The 15,993-nt window shown below is 42.3% G+C and overlaps 1 protein-coding gene and 1 pseudogene across 2 annotated transcripts in view; one reads left to right on the plus strand and one right to left on the minus strand.

The window, feature by feature from the left end:
* The window catches only part of PDE8A (phosphodiesterase 8A), a 189,427-nt gene that overhangs the window by 119,906 nt on the left and 53,528 nt on the right, over window positions 1–15,993 (minus strand). The window lies entirely within an intron of this gene.
* LOC116750246 lies at window positions 10,581–10,688 on the plus strand (annotated as a pseudogene).

The following is a 15,993-nucleotide window of genomic DNA, read 5'->3' on the forward strand; positions in this document are numbered from 1 at the left end:
CCAGCAGTGGAATTAAAGATGGCAGTGTGTCCGCAGCAACAAGGGCCAGTTACTAGAAATGAGACTGTCCCAGAGCGTGGAACTAGGATGACTTTAATTTCCTGCAACTAAATTGGTGGTGGGGGGTGGGGGGAGTTACATGGTGAGGAGGAAGGGTCTGTCTGGTGGGGCAAAACAAATCTAGCCAAGGTCCAAGGAGAAAGGCAGTGACAGAGAGCCAGGCAGACCATCACAAGTACCAGTCGACTGAGAACGGAATTCGGAAAATACACTGGAGCAGATGTAATTAACCTATATTTCACTGTCACAGCACAGCAAATGTCACCTGGCTTCTGACACCTCTCTGTGCCACTAACTATGCAACAGAGAGACTGCTGGGAAAGCCCTGGAATAAAACTCCGCAAAGCCCACAGCTGCCCTCCTCCAGACCACTCTGTCAGAGGTACGCTGCTCCTGATGCCCCCACTGTCACTCCCAGACAGCCACCCCAGCTCTGACCCTCTGAGACTCAAATTACCCTGCGAGGCCACAGGCTACTCACACTCACTAGGGGCCTTGGGACTCGACATCAGTCTTCTCCACCTCATGTCCTAGGCGAGGTCAAGGTTCACGTGGCGACGCCACCCCACGACAGTTCCTTCCGTTTAGTTCTGACTGACCCCCGGTCCGGTCCACCCAACCCCACTCAGGCACCACTGCAATGGCCACACTCAGGACATCATCTGACAGAATGTCCACTAGCTTTCTCTGACCACAACTTCCCAGTTCATCAGTTCTCTCTCATACCTCTTCGCTTTATAATAGCAATAACCATTATTAACCAAAATAACTAAGAATAGGCAGTGTTTACTATTTGCTAGGCACTATTCAGAGCGCTTGACATGTATTGAGTCATTTAATCCTCACAGCACGCCTAGGGTCTAAGTGCTATTATTATCCTCATTTTACATGATTTGAAGTCTGAGGCACAGAGAGGTTCAATACTTTTCCCAAGGTCCCACAGCTATAAAGTGGCTATAAAGAGCTGGGATTTGAAAACAGGTGGTCTGGCACCGAAGTGTGCACTCGCTCTCTCTTTCATTTCTTTACCTTTTATTGAACACAGAGAAAAGTACATATATCACAAGTGTACAAACAGATGAATTTTCACAAACTGAACACCCCTGTATAACCAGCACCCAGATGGAGAAGCAACACTACCAGCATACTGGAAGCTCCTCGGGCCCCCCTTCCAGTGCCACCCTGTGCCCTCCGACAGCAGGATTTCTTTACCCGTCTTTGGGCCTCTGTGGCTGGCCTCTTCTGTCGTCCTCACTGCTCACCGCCAGCGCACGCTGCTGGGAGACTTAGTGGTACTGAGCAGTTCTACACAGCAGGCGCTGTGCTGAGCACGAGGCTTGTGTGCCTTTCACTGAGACTACCAGGCCTTAGCTCACCCGTTATCCTTAACTCCCAGACTTCTTCTTGGGTCAGCTACTTCTGTCAAACCCAAACTCACAGCCCGTACTCTTGCTCTCTTGTGTGCCTTGTCAATAGCTAGTGGACATTCTGAGAAATGCAAAACTCCAATTCCAGGTCAGCCCAACTGTCCTGCTCATGCCCACGTACACGAGTGGCAGAGCCCTGCTGGAGAGTAACACGACCTTGCAGAATGGAATGTCAATGCGTGATGCCCAAAGGCAGCTGGGTGCCACGCGCTGCCCAGGGCGCTTTCTCCACGCCCCCGACCACACCTTCTCCCCTCCTTAGAGAGGCTATTCCAAATGTTCCCCCTTCTCAGGCCAGCTTCCCTAACCCCATCCTCCCACTCCCAGCACAACTGCTTATCCCATTTCAGTAAGCAATCCTAGGAACATCTTCCATAAGCAAATTTAAAAGGCAAACTAGGAAAAAAAAAAGTTATTAACCATAAGTGGCGAATGGACTAATAATATTTGTAACTTTAAAAAAAATTACATACAAATTGAAAAAAACCCCTCTAGTTCTCCAATAGGAAATCGCCAAAGTAACAGACAATACACAAAAGAGAAATTACAAATCGCTGATAAACATTTGGAAAAAGACTGATCTTCACTTCTAATCAAATAAATGTAAATAAAATTGGCCAAGATTAAAAATTGATAATGTCACATTCTCCCAGACAGACTAAATTTTAATTCTTGAATCCAATTAGCAGGGTGCTGGGTCCACTTGCTCTGGCCTGACCTGGAGCCCACAAGTATCACGCCCTCAGCTTGCAACGAGGGACACTCACCACCATATTTATTATGGGAACATTGTTGACAGCCTTGACCCTTAAAAAGGGAGAGTGATTTCTTCAGGCCTAGGCTCAGAAACTACACTTCTCCTGAGTCACTGGCTTCTGTTAAATCTCAGGAACTCTGGGACTGCTTTCCTATCTGTTGAGGCTGTAGAAGCTCAGAGCCAAATGTGTGACCTAAGCCCCTGGCAACCATGCAAGTCTCTGTGGCATGCATTGCCACATACGACCTGACACCTGACTCAACTGATAAGTCTACCCCTGTGTGCCCCTGGCCCCAATTCTCTTCATCTGCTTCCTTTTTAATCCTACAGTAAGTATTCTTTACCTCAAATCTTTTTTGAATAAGCCAAGGAGGGCAGTTCTAATGAAGAGGTCGTCAGCCCTCTGCTGTTCTCCATACTCTGAATGAGTCGGGTTGGACCTTCAGGTTCACGTTTGTCACCACAGCAGTATGAGGTGTCTGTGCACTGAGCTAACGGCTTCTGGCTGTGCAAGTTAGTTTCTTGAACAATTCCTAAATACTTAACAGGTTATTTTCAACTGCCTTATTGAATATCATATAATTTTCTCAAAATGTTCTTTCAGGAACACCATGTGGCATTCTTTTTCAAGATGGAGGTGCTATAAAATCAACAAATTTGATAAACTGTTCAAATTTCAAAAGGGCTTGGAACATTTCAACTCAAGAAATAAAGAAGGCCTATATAATATAGAGATAATATCCAGCTATATAAACCAAATGTCTTCTGCAATGTGTACATTTATTCCATATATTTTCTTGATGAAAAGGCAAACTTTAGAGAAGTTGCTGAAATAAAACATGGGAAAAGAAAGCATATGAACTATGCTCTGTTCACTTTGGTAGAAGACAAATAAAATGTCCAAATTTACCCTTCAATGAAGCTGTCATTCAATCCAGAGAGAAATTATTGTTTAAAGGTAGAAAAAAGAAGAATGTTAAAAAATAGTTATCTCAGCTGTAATTCCAGGGAACTCAGAAGTCAAACTAGGATAACATCCATTCGGACCCTGCTTGGGTTTTCAAGTATTTGGAGAAACACCACAGACGTGGCAGCAACGAGCCAAGCAGAACTTAGACATCCAGACTCTATCCTTTCTCTCTCCCTGCTCCCCTTCCCTTTCTTAAGTTCTATCAGTCAGGATGCTTCTGGCTGCAAGTAAGGAAAATTAACCTCAAATTATTGTGTGATAAAGTGGATTTATCGACTCATGCAAACACGAAGTGCAGAATGAGATCTTTCGAGCCTCAGGAGAGGTTCGGTAGGGACTCTGGCTCTGGGACTCTGCAATTCTCTGAGCTTGTTCTTGCCCAGGAGCTGGTGTTGTCCTCACTGGGGGGGGGTGGGGTGGGGGTGGGGACACCTATCCCTGAACCACTCCAGTCAAATTGAGACAGTTTGTATCACATGCCTGCCTTTGAACCAGTGACTGGGACCAGAGGACTTCATGTGCTGTCTGACTTAGGCCTGGGTTATGCATCTATTACTGAATAAATAACTGTGGCAATAAGGACATTAGGGACCACCCTGGCGCTGAAGGTGGGCTCAATCCCACCCAAACTTCACAACTGCTATGCACAGGAGAGGGGAAAAGGAGAAGAATTACAAAAGTTACCAAAGAGGAGTGGTAGAGACTGGCTGGCTGTTCAAAGACAGTTCCTCTCCTTCCTGGGCACAAACAGATACAGATGGATCACATTTCCCAGCCTCCAGGGCAGTCAGGTGTGGCCAAGTGGCCAATGGAACAGACATGGACTATTTCCAGATCTGGTCCCTAAAAACCTCTCACCCACAGTCCTTCATGCTCTTTCCCCTTCTGCAAGCTGTCCGTGCAGACGTGCACAATGATCTTGGGGAGCCATGTGTTGAAGATGGCAGAGCCACAAGATGGAAGGAGCCTTGGTCCCTGAATCGCCACTTAGAGAAGAGTCCTCCACTGATCAGGAACACCTATCTTAAACTTCACGTGACTGAGCAACTTCTTTCAAGTTGAGACTTTTGTATATTTGGGGGTTTGTTACAACAGTCAGCCTATCCTAACAGTTGAAGGAATTAAGGTCCACAAGGTTGGATGACTTGCCCAAGATACAGTTAACTGACGAAACAAACACAAAAACACAGAATGCAGTGATCTTGCCACTGGAATGCGAAAACAGAATAGAAAAAGTAATAGTTATGAAACCACAGGATAAAAAGAGACGTAATGAGCAATACAGCATCACTAAGTATCTTTTAGGCAGAATACACAAGTAAGGAAGCGGGTCAACTGGAAAGCCCTTTCTATGTCAAAACTTGTGGAAATTTTCCCACAAGTTATCCATTCTTCTCTTAGCAAACAGAATTACTGGAAAGTTTCTCTGATAACTGAGAGTGCAAACTGCCTCAGAGTCAGAATTAGGAATAATAACTGTCATTACACATAAAAAGCAGTATTAATTCTCAAGCTGAAAAGCATCTGTGGGGCTTGGGCTGAACCCCAGTGCAGGGGCAGCTACCATCTGTCTGACCAGCACCCTCCCTTCCTCTGAGAGCTGCTCCCCCATCCAACTACCTACTTCTGTGAAAGCTGTTGCTCATCACAGAAGCCACCAGGGGCCGCTGGGCAGGCAGGCGTTCCAAGCCAGGCTGTCCTGGCTCTTCCCGGGGACTCTCAAATTGGAATCAAAGGAAGAGGCTCAGTCCCGCCCCATTAATGAAGCTGTGAAATATGAGGCCAGGAGCTATTGGTGGGCACTGTTTCTTGCTGAGCAGAAAGCAGCAGCCCAAGAAAATGAAGATGACACCACAGGAAAGGGAAAGATGGAGAAGGGTCCTGGTTTCATGTGGCCCAGAGGTGGGCACACCCCTGTCCTTCCCATGGTTTGGTTACGTAAGCCAGGCTATGGTGGCCCACAGATTTCACTTTGGGCCTCAGCTTATTTAGATTAGGTTGATGTAACTTGCAATCAAAAGAATCCTGACCAATAGAATCAGGAAAATTGCCTCAAAAAACAGATAAACAAAAAAATTCATAGTATCTCACAAATCTCCAAAAGTAAAATGAAAAGTACACAAGTATCAATGTCGAGTATGGACTCAGAAATCAGTGTACTGGGATTGAATCCAGGTGCTGCCAGTTTCTAGCCAGGAAACCTCGGGGAAATCGTTAAACCTCCCACTTGCCTCAGTTTTCTTACTCTTAAAGGTAACCTTTAGCGTGACACCAAGCCCACTGGGTTTTCTTAAAGATTAAATTAGTTAATACACATAAAGTACTTAGAACAGTACCTGGTATGTAGTAAACATTCAATACATGATGGTTTTATTGTTACATTTGATCAATCTGAGTTGATTTTCAGGTTAGTGTCCCGTGTTTTCAGTAAGTCAAGGTGGAACCAGCCAGGTGAAAATAGGTGCTGACCAGAGAAAAAAGCATGTTTGTCCCACACAACCTGACCCTCAGCAGTGCACCATCAAATCCAGATCTCTTTCATTTGTAATGAAGGGACTTCTTCAGGGGCCCACCAAGGAAAGACCAGTTCGGCAGTCTCAGACCCCTCCAGGAGGTGAGCAAGGATAAGCTGTATCAGCCACCAGCACGCTCCTCTGCTCCCTAGGACATCCATTCTCTCCCACCTCCTTCAACTCCCTGGGCCCTCAGGGCCACAGTGAAACAGGCAGGAGGGTAAATGCTGCCCCAGCGCAGCCTACAGGGACCTCTCCATCTTCTGCGCACGCGTGACTTCGACAGTTAGAACCCTTCGTCCCATCTTAGGCTTGTCTTTTTTTTTTTTTTTTTTAGTAATGGAATTTCACAAACACAAAAATTTGACGGCATTTTTTCCAGACACAAGATACTTCCTACAGAGCTCTACCTTCGCCAAAGTTCTGCTATTTCTGCTGACTAAGTTGGGGAGAAAGTCTCAGCAGAGCACTTTCGTGGAAACTGCACAGTCAAAAGCCCAGAGGTCTTTAAGTTCCTAGAAGTATAAGTAAGTATTTGAAGCATTCAGTCTGTAAAGGCATGGGATAAAGCTAGAGAAGCGGGCATAAGGTACATCAGGCTGGGCTTTGAGGTCATGGAAAGGAGTCTGAATCTGGCAGTGGGAAGCCACAGAGGGTTTGAAGCAGGGAATGGCATAATCAGGTCTGCATCTGATCACCCTGCACCTCCTCTGAACCTCTGCTTGCAGGGTAGCAGATGTCTCAGACATCTGCATGTGGGATCAGCTTATCTGGGAACGACAGAAATAAGGTCTGAAGACATGTTTTTCAGAAGAATAGCTTAGGTAGGGTAGAAATTCCAGAAATTTTCCTCATGACGGAGAAATAAGAAGAAGGTAGATCATTTTAGCAACCTGGCTCTTGAGTAGTAGAGAAGGCTGAGAATACTGGGAGCAGGGCAAAGCCCTCATGCCACCGATTAGAAACCACTGACTCCAAAGCAACCTGGTGGGGAAAAGCCAGGGCCCAGAGAAAGTGTCACGCTCGCAGGGCTTTCTAGAGCCTGGCAATGGGACAGGCACGCTGCTCCGATTGGCCAGAGACTGCCCACTGGAAGAACAAGTTCAATTCCTACTAGCCCTGACCAGAGACCCTCTCCAGCCAGCCTACGTTATTTTACTCCAGCAAAAAACTGAGCACAGTAAGCAAACTTTTGTAGCAAAGCTAGCCTTGTAAACAAGTGAACCCAAACCAGAACTGTGCCATTACCAAAGAGATTCATGTGGGATCTGAAGCTGTCCTAAGTTGCAGAAATATTCTTGGCCTCTCAAGACAAACATAGCTTTTGGCACTGAAAACTGTTTTTTGGTTTACAGGCCAGAAAACCACTGCACCGCTGTTTATTTTTCCATTATCAGTATATTCAGCAGCACTGAAAGGATTTAACAGAGCTTCCTTCTCTCCTGACCTACTGGTGAGAAAACACAATTCTGATCAATAAGCAAAGAGAAACCAGAAAAATCTGTCATGTTTATGGTGCGTGACAGGTATCTTCTCACACCTTCTCTCATATGCTCATTTTTTTTTTTTTTGGCTGCGTTGGGTCTTGGTTGCTGTGCGCGGTCTTTCTCTAGTTGCAGCAAGTGGGGTCTGCTCTTTGTTGTGGTGTGTGGGCTTCTCACTGTGGTGGCTTCTCTTGTTGTGGAGTACAGGCTCTAGGCACGCAGGCTTCAGTAGTTGTGGCTCGCAGTTGCGGCATGTGGGATCTTCCCAGTCTAGGGCTCGAACCCATGTCCCCTGCATTGGCAGGCAGATTTTTTTTTTTTTTTTTTTGTGGTACGCGGACCTCACTGTTGTGGCCTCTCCCGTTGCGGAGCACAGGCCCCGGACGCGCAGGCTTAGCGGCCATGGCTCACGGGCCCAGCCGCTCCGCGGCATGTAGGATCTTCCCAGACCGGGACACGAAGCCACGTCCCCTGCATCGGCAGGCAGACTCTCAACCACTGCGCCACCAGGGAAGCCCATGGTGGGCAGATTCTTAACCACTGCACCACCAGGGAAGTCCCCATACACTCATTTTATATACAAGGAACTGTGGCTCACAGATGAGTTCCATGACTTGCCCCAGCTCACAGCTGAGTAAGTACCAAAGCCAAAATTCAAATCCAAGTCTGATGCTAATTCTCCTGCCCTCTTTGTATCACAGCAATGGTATATTCAGATTTCTGCACAAGCACTGGAGAATCAGGGGTCAGGGAGACAAATACAAATAGAGGCAAGCCTATTCCCTAACAAGTGTATCATCTAAAAGGGGAGGCTATGTCACTCATCTCACATTACCTGCAAATGCCTAGTGCAGTTCCTAGTGCACAGTAAGCTCTAAATAAATGTGGCTTGAATGAATGAAGGAAGATTTTGTTGTGATCCAATACTTTGTTGTCTAATAAAGAATCGGTGACTATCACGTAAACTTACCAAACCAGAGTTCTCTGTGTAGATGCAAAGTTGATGCGTGAATTCCTACAATGGGGGAGAAGTGAGACTAGACGGCCTCTAAAACACTTTCTAACTCAGTCTCTGAAAACTAATCTCATTGTAGAGATGAGTGTCTAATAGAAGTACTGATTTTTGTCAGCATTAAAAACAAGTATATGTTGGCTCATACCGTCAACTATCAGTTACCCCCATAATGGTGTTCTGAACTTTTGATAATACTGCTGGACCGCAGTGCCAGGCCGACCTCATGCCTGCCTTCATCCCAGGCAAGGCTTTATTGCAATAAAGCCTCACCTCACTTGGAATCTTTGGCTTTTCAGGACCCTAGTGTTAGGACCCTTAACACTAGAATAACAAAAAGATATGGCATAAATGCTTCGGGAGGCAAAAGGAACAAGACTTCCTGCTTTTATCTAAAAATGTTAGGGGGGCTTCCCTGGTGGCGCAGTGGTTAAGAATCTGCCTGCCAATGCAGGGGACACGGGCTCGAGCCCTGGTCCAGGACGATCCCACATGCGGCGGAGCAGCTAAGCCCGTGCACCATAACTACTGAGCCTGTGTGCCACGACTACGGAAGCCCGCGCACCTAGAGCCCGTGCTCCGCTACAAGAGAAGCCACCGCAATGAGGAGCCCGCACACCGCAAAGAAGAGTAGCCCCCGCTCGTCACAACTAGAGAAAGCTCACAGTCAGCAACGAAGACCCAACACCAGCAATAAATAAATATTCATTTATTGATTTATTCTTAAGAAATAAAAATGTTAGGGCAGTAAAGGAAGCCAGTCAAATATGTAGTGAATGACTACATAAATACTGCATAACTCCAACTCCAAATGTATGGGTTACAAACCTAGAAGAAAAAAATAGGTATCTGTATATGACTTTAAAATGAAAAAATAACCATTTTGCAATAATCAAGCAACTTCACTAATGATATCCAAATTCTGATACCCAAATGATACCAGAAATTTCAAGTGTTCAATTTCTTTATTGCTTCTGATACAATAAAACCACTAGACAAGAGAATACTTTGCCCTTCCCTCCTCCATAAAGTGAGGAACTTGGGTATGGTAAAGTTAAAAGTCTCATTAAGGGGCTTCCCTGGTGGCGCAGCGGTTGAGAGTCTGCCTGCCGATGCAGGGGACACGGGTTCGTGCCCCGGTCTGGGAAAATCCCACATGCCGCGGAGCGGCTGGGCCCGTGAGCCATGGCCGCTGAGCCTGCGCGTCCGGAGCCTGTGCTCCGCAACGGGAGAGGCCACAATGGTGAGAGGCCCGCATACCACACAAAAAAAAACAAAACAAAAAACTGTATATAATTAATATACTCAAAAAGATAACAAGTATGCTGTAACAAAACAAAACAAAAAAACCCATGAATAAGCAGTTATAAAAAGAACACACCGTAAATCTTGAACACAAAAACTGTCCAATTAAAAAACTCGAAGGGTGGCTCAGTGGTTAAGAACCTGCCTGCCAATGCAGGGGACACGGGTTCGAGCCCTAGTCCGGGAAGATCCCACATGCGGCGGAGCAACTAAGCCCATGCGCCACAACTACTGAGCCTGCGCTCTAGAGCCCATGCTCCGCAACAAGAGAAGCCACTGCTCGCCTCAACTAGAGCAAAGCCCACACGCAGCAACAAAGGCTAAGTGCAGCCAAAAATAAAATAAATTAAAAAAACAAAAACTCAAAGGGCTAGATAGCCGAGTAGACCCTGAGGAATGAATCAATGAGCTAGGAGAGTGAGCTAAAGAACCCTCCCAGACTATAGCACAGAGATGGGAAGTAAAAGAAAACTGAAGAGATACAGAGGACAGATCAAACATGTGCCTAAATCCAATCATTTGGAGGAATCTGCAGAAGGGAAGGGAGGAAATGGAAGGGGGGGACAACATTTGAAGAAATAACTATTAAATATTTCCTAGGACTAAAAGAATAAAACCATTTTAAAAAATAGTTTTTAATTACAGTTATTTAAAGTGATCTACATGGATGGAAGGAAACATACTACCATTTTATGAGTAGCTATCTCCTGATTATGCAATTTAAGGTTCTTTTCTTTTTCAAGTTTTCTAAAATGAACATTACTTTTGTAAGAGAAAAAGTAATAAGTTTACTTTTATAAAATAAATCCAGAACCAAGATACAAGAAAGGCTTTTAAAAATTCCCTAACCTCTCTTTTCTCTGACTTCTACCCTATGCTCTTATAGTGAACCTGTTTCTGTAAGCAGTCACCACAAACTTGGGCAAGTCATTTGATCTCTTTAAATTTCTGCTTCTTTTAGGTCTTCAACAGGGAAAATAAAATCCCTCCTTCCTACCTCACAGGAGTTTGGTGAACATCAAATGAGATGATGTATAAAAATTGCACTCAGTATTCTCTGATTTCTCTTCAGATCAAATAAATCTTTCGCCTTTTACTAAAGATTTCCATGGACAGAAACAATTCTGAGACTCAGACATTAGAAAACAAACTTACTGTTACCAAAGGGGAAGGGGGGAGGGATAAATTAGGAGTTCTGGATTAGCAGATACAAACTACTACATATAAAATAGATCAACAACTAGGTTCTACTGTATATCACAGGGAACTATATTCACTATCTTGTAATAAACTACAATGGAAAAGGATATGAAAAAGAATATATATGTGTGTGTGTATATATATATGTGTGTGTATATATATAATCAGTTTGCTGTATACCAGAAAACACAGCATTGTAAATCAAATATACTTTGGTTAAAAAAAAAAAAATAGCTCCCAGTCAACTATACGGCACTGTAGAAATTGAGCATGTTATCACAGTCCTTCTAAGCTGGTAAACCCCAACCTCTGAGTCACCCTCCACTTCCCTCATCCCTCACTCCCCAAATCCAATCCATTCCCTAGCCTGCCAGCTCTTCCTTCCTTCCTTTCCCAAACCACTGTACTACCTAGTTACACCTGGTCAGACCTTGTGCCTGAACCACGATAGCCCCCTGGGTGATGCCCCGCCTCTAACTTTTCCTTACCCCACCCAGTGCACTTTCCTCCTAAAACTTAATCTTCATAAAATACATTCATCCTGTAACTACAATGCTGAAAATGAAAGTTCTCTGAAATTTACAGGATGGACTTCAAACTCCTTAACCTGGCTTTCAAGCCTTCCCTCCTATCCCTGGTCAACCTCCTCGCTGTTTGTGGAACAAGCCAGCAACCCCCCACCCCATACACACCCCCATTCTCTACCCATCCAGGTCCTCCCAGTCTTCTTAGCCCAGGCCAAACCCCTCCCTCCCTTCCTCCCTCTGCACCTTCTGACCAATCGAGACCAAGCTCCTGCCAGTTCTCTGAACACCCACTCCATCCCTCAGGCGTCATCCTCACTTCCAGGTCAGAGGCCTGCCCCACACTTCCAGAGAGGGCTCTTTCTGCCCTGAGGGCAGGGCCTTCTGCTTGGCTCCTGTATCTTCTGTACTAGGCACTCAAATTAACCTGCTAATCATTTTAGTCTGTAAAATAAACTTTCTCTGCCTAACTGAATTTTATTGTAATTATTTCTTTAGTTTTCTTTATAGTTTTAATATCTATAGGTACATCACATATATTCCTATATAACATACTATTTAGCTATTAAACTTTAAATAAAAAGAATTATACTTTATAAATTCTTCTATAAGTTCTTTCTTTCAACATTGTTTTTGAGATTGATCTATGTCCATATCTGTACCTATAAGCCATTCATTTTCTTTTCTTTTTTTTTTTTTAAGCCATTCATTTTCAAAGCTGAAAAGCACTCCTTTGCATATCACAACTTATTCATCCATTATGTTGCTGAGAGATATTTGGGTTTTATCAGAAAGTTTGCTATTAAAAGCAATGCTCCTATGAACATTCTTATGCATGTTTCAATACACGTGTCTCTAGGACTGAAACCGCAAGGTCATAGGGTCACATGTTTAACTCTACTTGGTAATGACAATGGTTTTCCAATCGGTTTTCCAACCAATTTATGCTTTTACTTACAGTGTTGAAGAATTCCTCAAAAATACTGTCAGGCTTTTAAACATTTGCCCATTTGGTGGGTGTAAAATGTTATTTCATTGTGGTTTTAATTTGCATTTCCCCAGTGAGGCTGACATCTTTTCACATATGTATTGGCCATTTGGTTTCCTCTTTGATAAGCTCCCTAAGTCTTTGTGTATTTTTCAACTGGGCTGTCCTTTTCTTATCTACTGTAAGAGTTCTATATTTATTCTGGATACCAATCCTTCACTGGTGTTATGTGTTGCAAATATCTTCTTCCAGTTTATGGTTTCCTTCCTTTTCACTCTCTTCTGATGAGAAGTTCTTTATTTTAACTTAGTTGAATTTATTAACCCTTTCCTTTATGGTAACTGCTTTGTGTAACTTGTTTAATAAGTCCTTCCCTACCCAGAGATCATGAAAATATTTATATTTCATTTTAATAAAAAACATTTAAAATAAAAACTTCAAAAAGGAAGTTATATAAACAATCAATTAGCACATGAAAACATACTCAAAATTATTAGCCATCAAGGAAATGAAAATCAAAACCACAAGGAGATACCACTACACACCCACCAGAATGGCTAAAATTAAAAGACTGATAACACCAAACGGTGGCAAGCACGTAGACCAATGGCATTTTTGTCATATACTGTTGGCAGGAGTGTGGAACTGTATAACCCTGGAGAAAGGTCAAGCAGTTTCTTAAAAAGCTAAATATAACAGCTATCTTATGACCCAGCAATTCTACTTCTTGGTAGTTACCCAAGAAAAATGAAAGCATATGCCCACATTATAATTTATACTAGAATATTCATAGCAGCTGTATTCTTAATAGCCAAAAATTAAGAGCAGCCCTTCCATCCCTCAACAACAGAATGAATAAGTGAATTGTGATCTAGTCACACAACAGAATAATACTCAGCAAGAAAAAAGAACAACATAGATGAATCTCAAAAAGACTATGCTGAATGAAAAAAGCCTTACACAAAAGAATACATTCTTTAAGATTCTATTTATATGACACCTAGAACAGGCAAAAATAATTTACAATGGAAAAAAAAAACTGTGGTTGTAGACAAAGAAGGACACTACATAATGATCAAGGGATCAATCCAAGAATAAGATATAACAATTGTAAATATTTATGCACCCAACATAGGAGCACCTCAATACATAAGGCAAATACTAACAGCCATAAAAGGGGAAATCGACAGTAACACATTCATAGTAGGGGACTTTAACACCCCACTTTAACCAATGGACAGATCATCCAAAACGAAAATAAGAAAACAGAAGCTTTAAATGATACATTAAACAAGATGGACTTAACTGATATTTATAGGACATTCCATCCAAAAACAACAGAATACACATTTTTCTCAAGTGCTCATGGAACATTCTCCAGGATAGATCATATCTTGGGTCACAAATCAAGCCTTGGTAAATTTAAGAAAACTGATATTGTATCAAGTATCTTTTCCGACCACAATGCTATGAGACTAGATATCAATTACAGGAAAAGATCTGTAAAAAATACTAACACATGGAGGCTAAACAATACACTACTTAATAATGAAGTGATCACTGAAGAAATCAAAGAGGAAATCAAAAAATACCTAGAAACAAATGACAAGGGAAACACTATGACCCAAAACTTATAGGATGCAGCAAAAGGAGTTCTAAGAGGGAAGTTTATAGCAATACAACCCTACCTTAAGAAACAGGAAACATCTCGAACAAACAACCTAACCTTGCACCTAAAGCAATTAGAGAAAGAAGAACAAAAGAACCCCAAAGGTAGCAGAAGGAAAGAAATCATAAAAATCAGATCAGAAATAAATGAAAAAGAAATGAAGGAAACGATAGCAAAGATCAATAAAACTAAAAGCTGGTTCTTTAAGAAGATAAACAAAATTGATAAACCATTAGCCCAGACTCATCAAGAAAAAAAGAGAGAAGACTCAAATCAACAGAATTAGAAATGAAAAAGAAGTAACAACTGACACTGCAGAAATACAAAAGATCATGAGCGATTACTACAAGCAACTCTATGGCAGTAAAATGGACAACCTGGAAGAAATGGACAAATTCTTAGAAATGCACAACGTGCCAAGACTGAATCAGGAAGAAATAGAAAATATGAACAGACCAATCACAAGCAGTGAAATTGAAACTGTCATTAAAAATCTTCCAACAAACAAAAGCCCAGGACCAGATGGCTTCACAGGCGAATTCTATCAAACATTTAGAGAAGAGTTAACACCTATCCTTCACAAACTCTTCCAAAATATAGCAGAGGGAGGAACACTCCCAAACTCATTCTACGAGGCCACCATCACTCTGATACCAAAACCAGACAAGGATGCCACAAAGAAAGAAAACTACAGGCCAATATCACTGATGAACATAGATGCAAAAATCCTCAACAAAATACTAGCAAACAGAAACCAAAGGCACATTAAAAGGATCATACACCATGATCAAGTGGGGTTTATTCCAGAAATGCAAGGATTCTTCAATATACGCAAATCAATGTGATACACCATATTAACAAACTGAAGGAGAAAAACCATATGATCATCTCAATAGATGCAGAGAAAGCTTTTGACAAAATTCAACACCCATTTATGATAAAAACCCTGCAGAAAGTAGGCATAGAGGGAACTTTCCTCAACATAATAAAGGCCATATATGACAAACCCACAGCCAACATCGTCCTCAATGGTGAAAAACTGAAACCATTTCCACTAAGATCAGGAATGAGACAAGGTTGTCCACTCTCATCACTCTTATTCAACATAGTTTTGGAAGTTTTAGCCACAGCAATCAAAGAAGAAAAGGAAATAAAAGGAATCCAAATCGGAAAATAAGTAGTAAAGCTGTCACTGTTTGCAGATGACATGATACTATACATAGAGAATCCTAAAGATGCTACCAGAAAACTACTAGAGCTAATCAATGAATTTGGTAAAGTAGCAGGATACAAAATTAATGCACAGAAATCTCTGGCATTCCTATACACTAATGATGAAAAATCTGAAAGTGAAATCAAGCAAACACTCCCATTTACCATTGCAACAAAAAGAATAAAATATCTAGGAATAAACCTACCTAAGGAGGCAAAAGACCTGTATGCAGAAAATTATAAGACACTGATGAAAGAAATTAAAGATGGTATAAATAGATGGAGAGAGATATACCATGTTCTTGGATTGGAAGAATCAAGATTGTGAAAATGACTCTACTACCCAAAACAATCTACAAATTCAATGCAATCCCTATCAAACTACCACTGGCATTTTTCACATAACTAGAACAAAAAATTTCACAATTTGTATGGAAACACAAAAGACCCCGAATAGCCAAAGCAATCTTGAGAACGAAAAACTGAGCTGGAGGAATCAGGCTTCCTGACTTCAGACTATACTACAAAGCTACAGTAATCAAGACAGAATGGTACTGGCACAAAAACAGAAAGATAGATCAATGGAACAGGATAGAAAGCCCAGAGATAAACCCACGCACATATGGTCACCTTATCTTTGATAAAGGAGGCAGGAATGTACAGTGGAGAAAGGACAGCCTCTTCAATAAGTGGTGCTGGGAAAACTGGACAGCTACATGTAAAAGTATGAGATTAGATCACTCCCTAACACCATACACAAAAATAAGCTCAAAATGGATTAAAGACCTAAATGTAAGGCCAGAAACTATCAAACTCTTAGAGGAAAACATAGGCAGAACACTCTATGACATAAATCACAGCAAGATCCTTTT

The sequence above is a fragment of the Phocoena sinus genome, chromosome 2, assembly GCF_008692025.1.
Source record: "Phocoena sinus isolate mPhoSin1 chromosome 2, mPhoSin1.pri, whole genome shotgun sequence".
Classification (NCBI taxonomy): Eukaryota; Metazoa; Chordata; class Mammalia; order Artiodactyla; family Phocoenidae; genus Phocoena; species Phocoena sinus.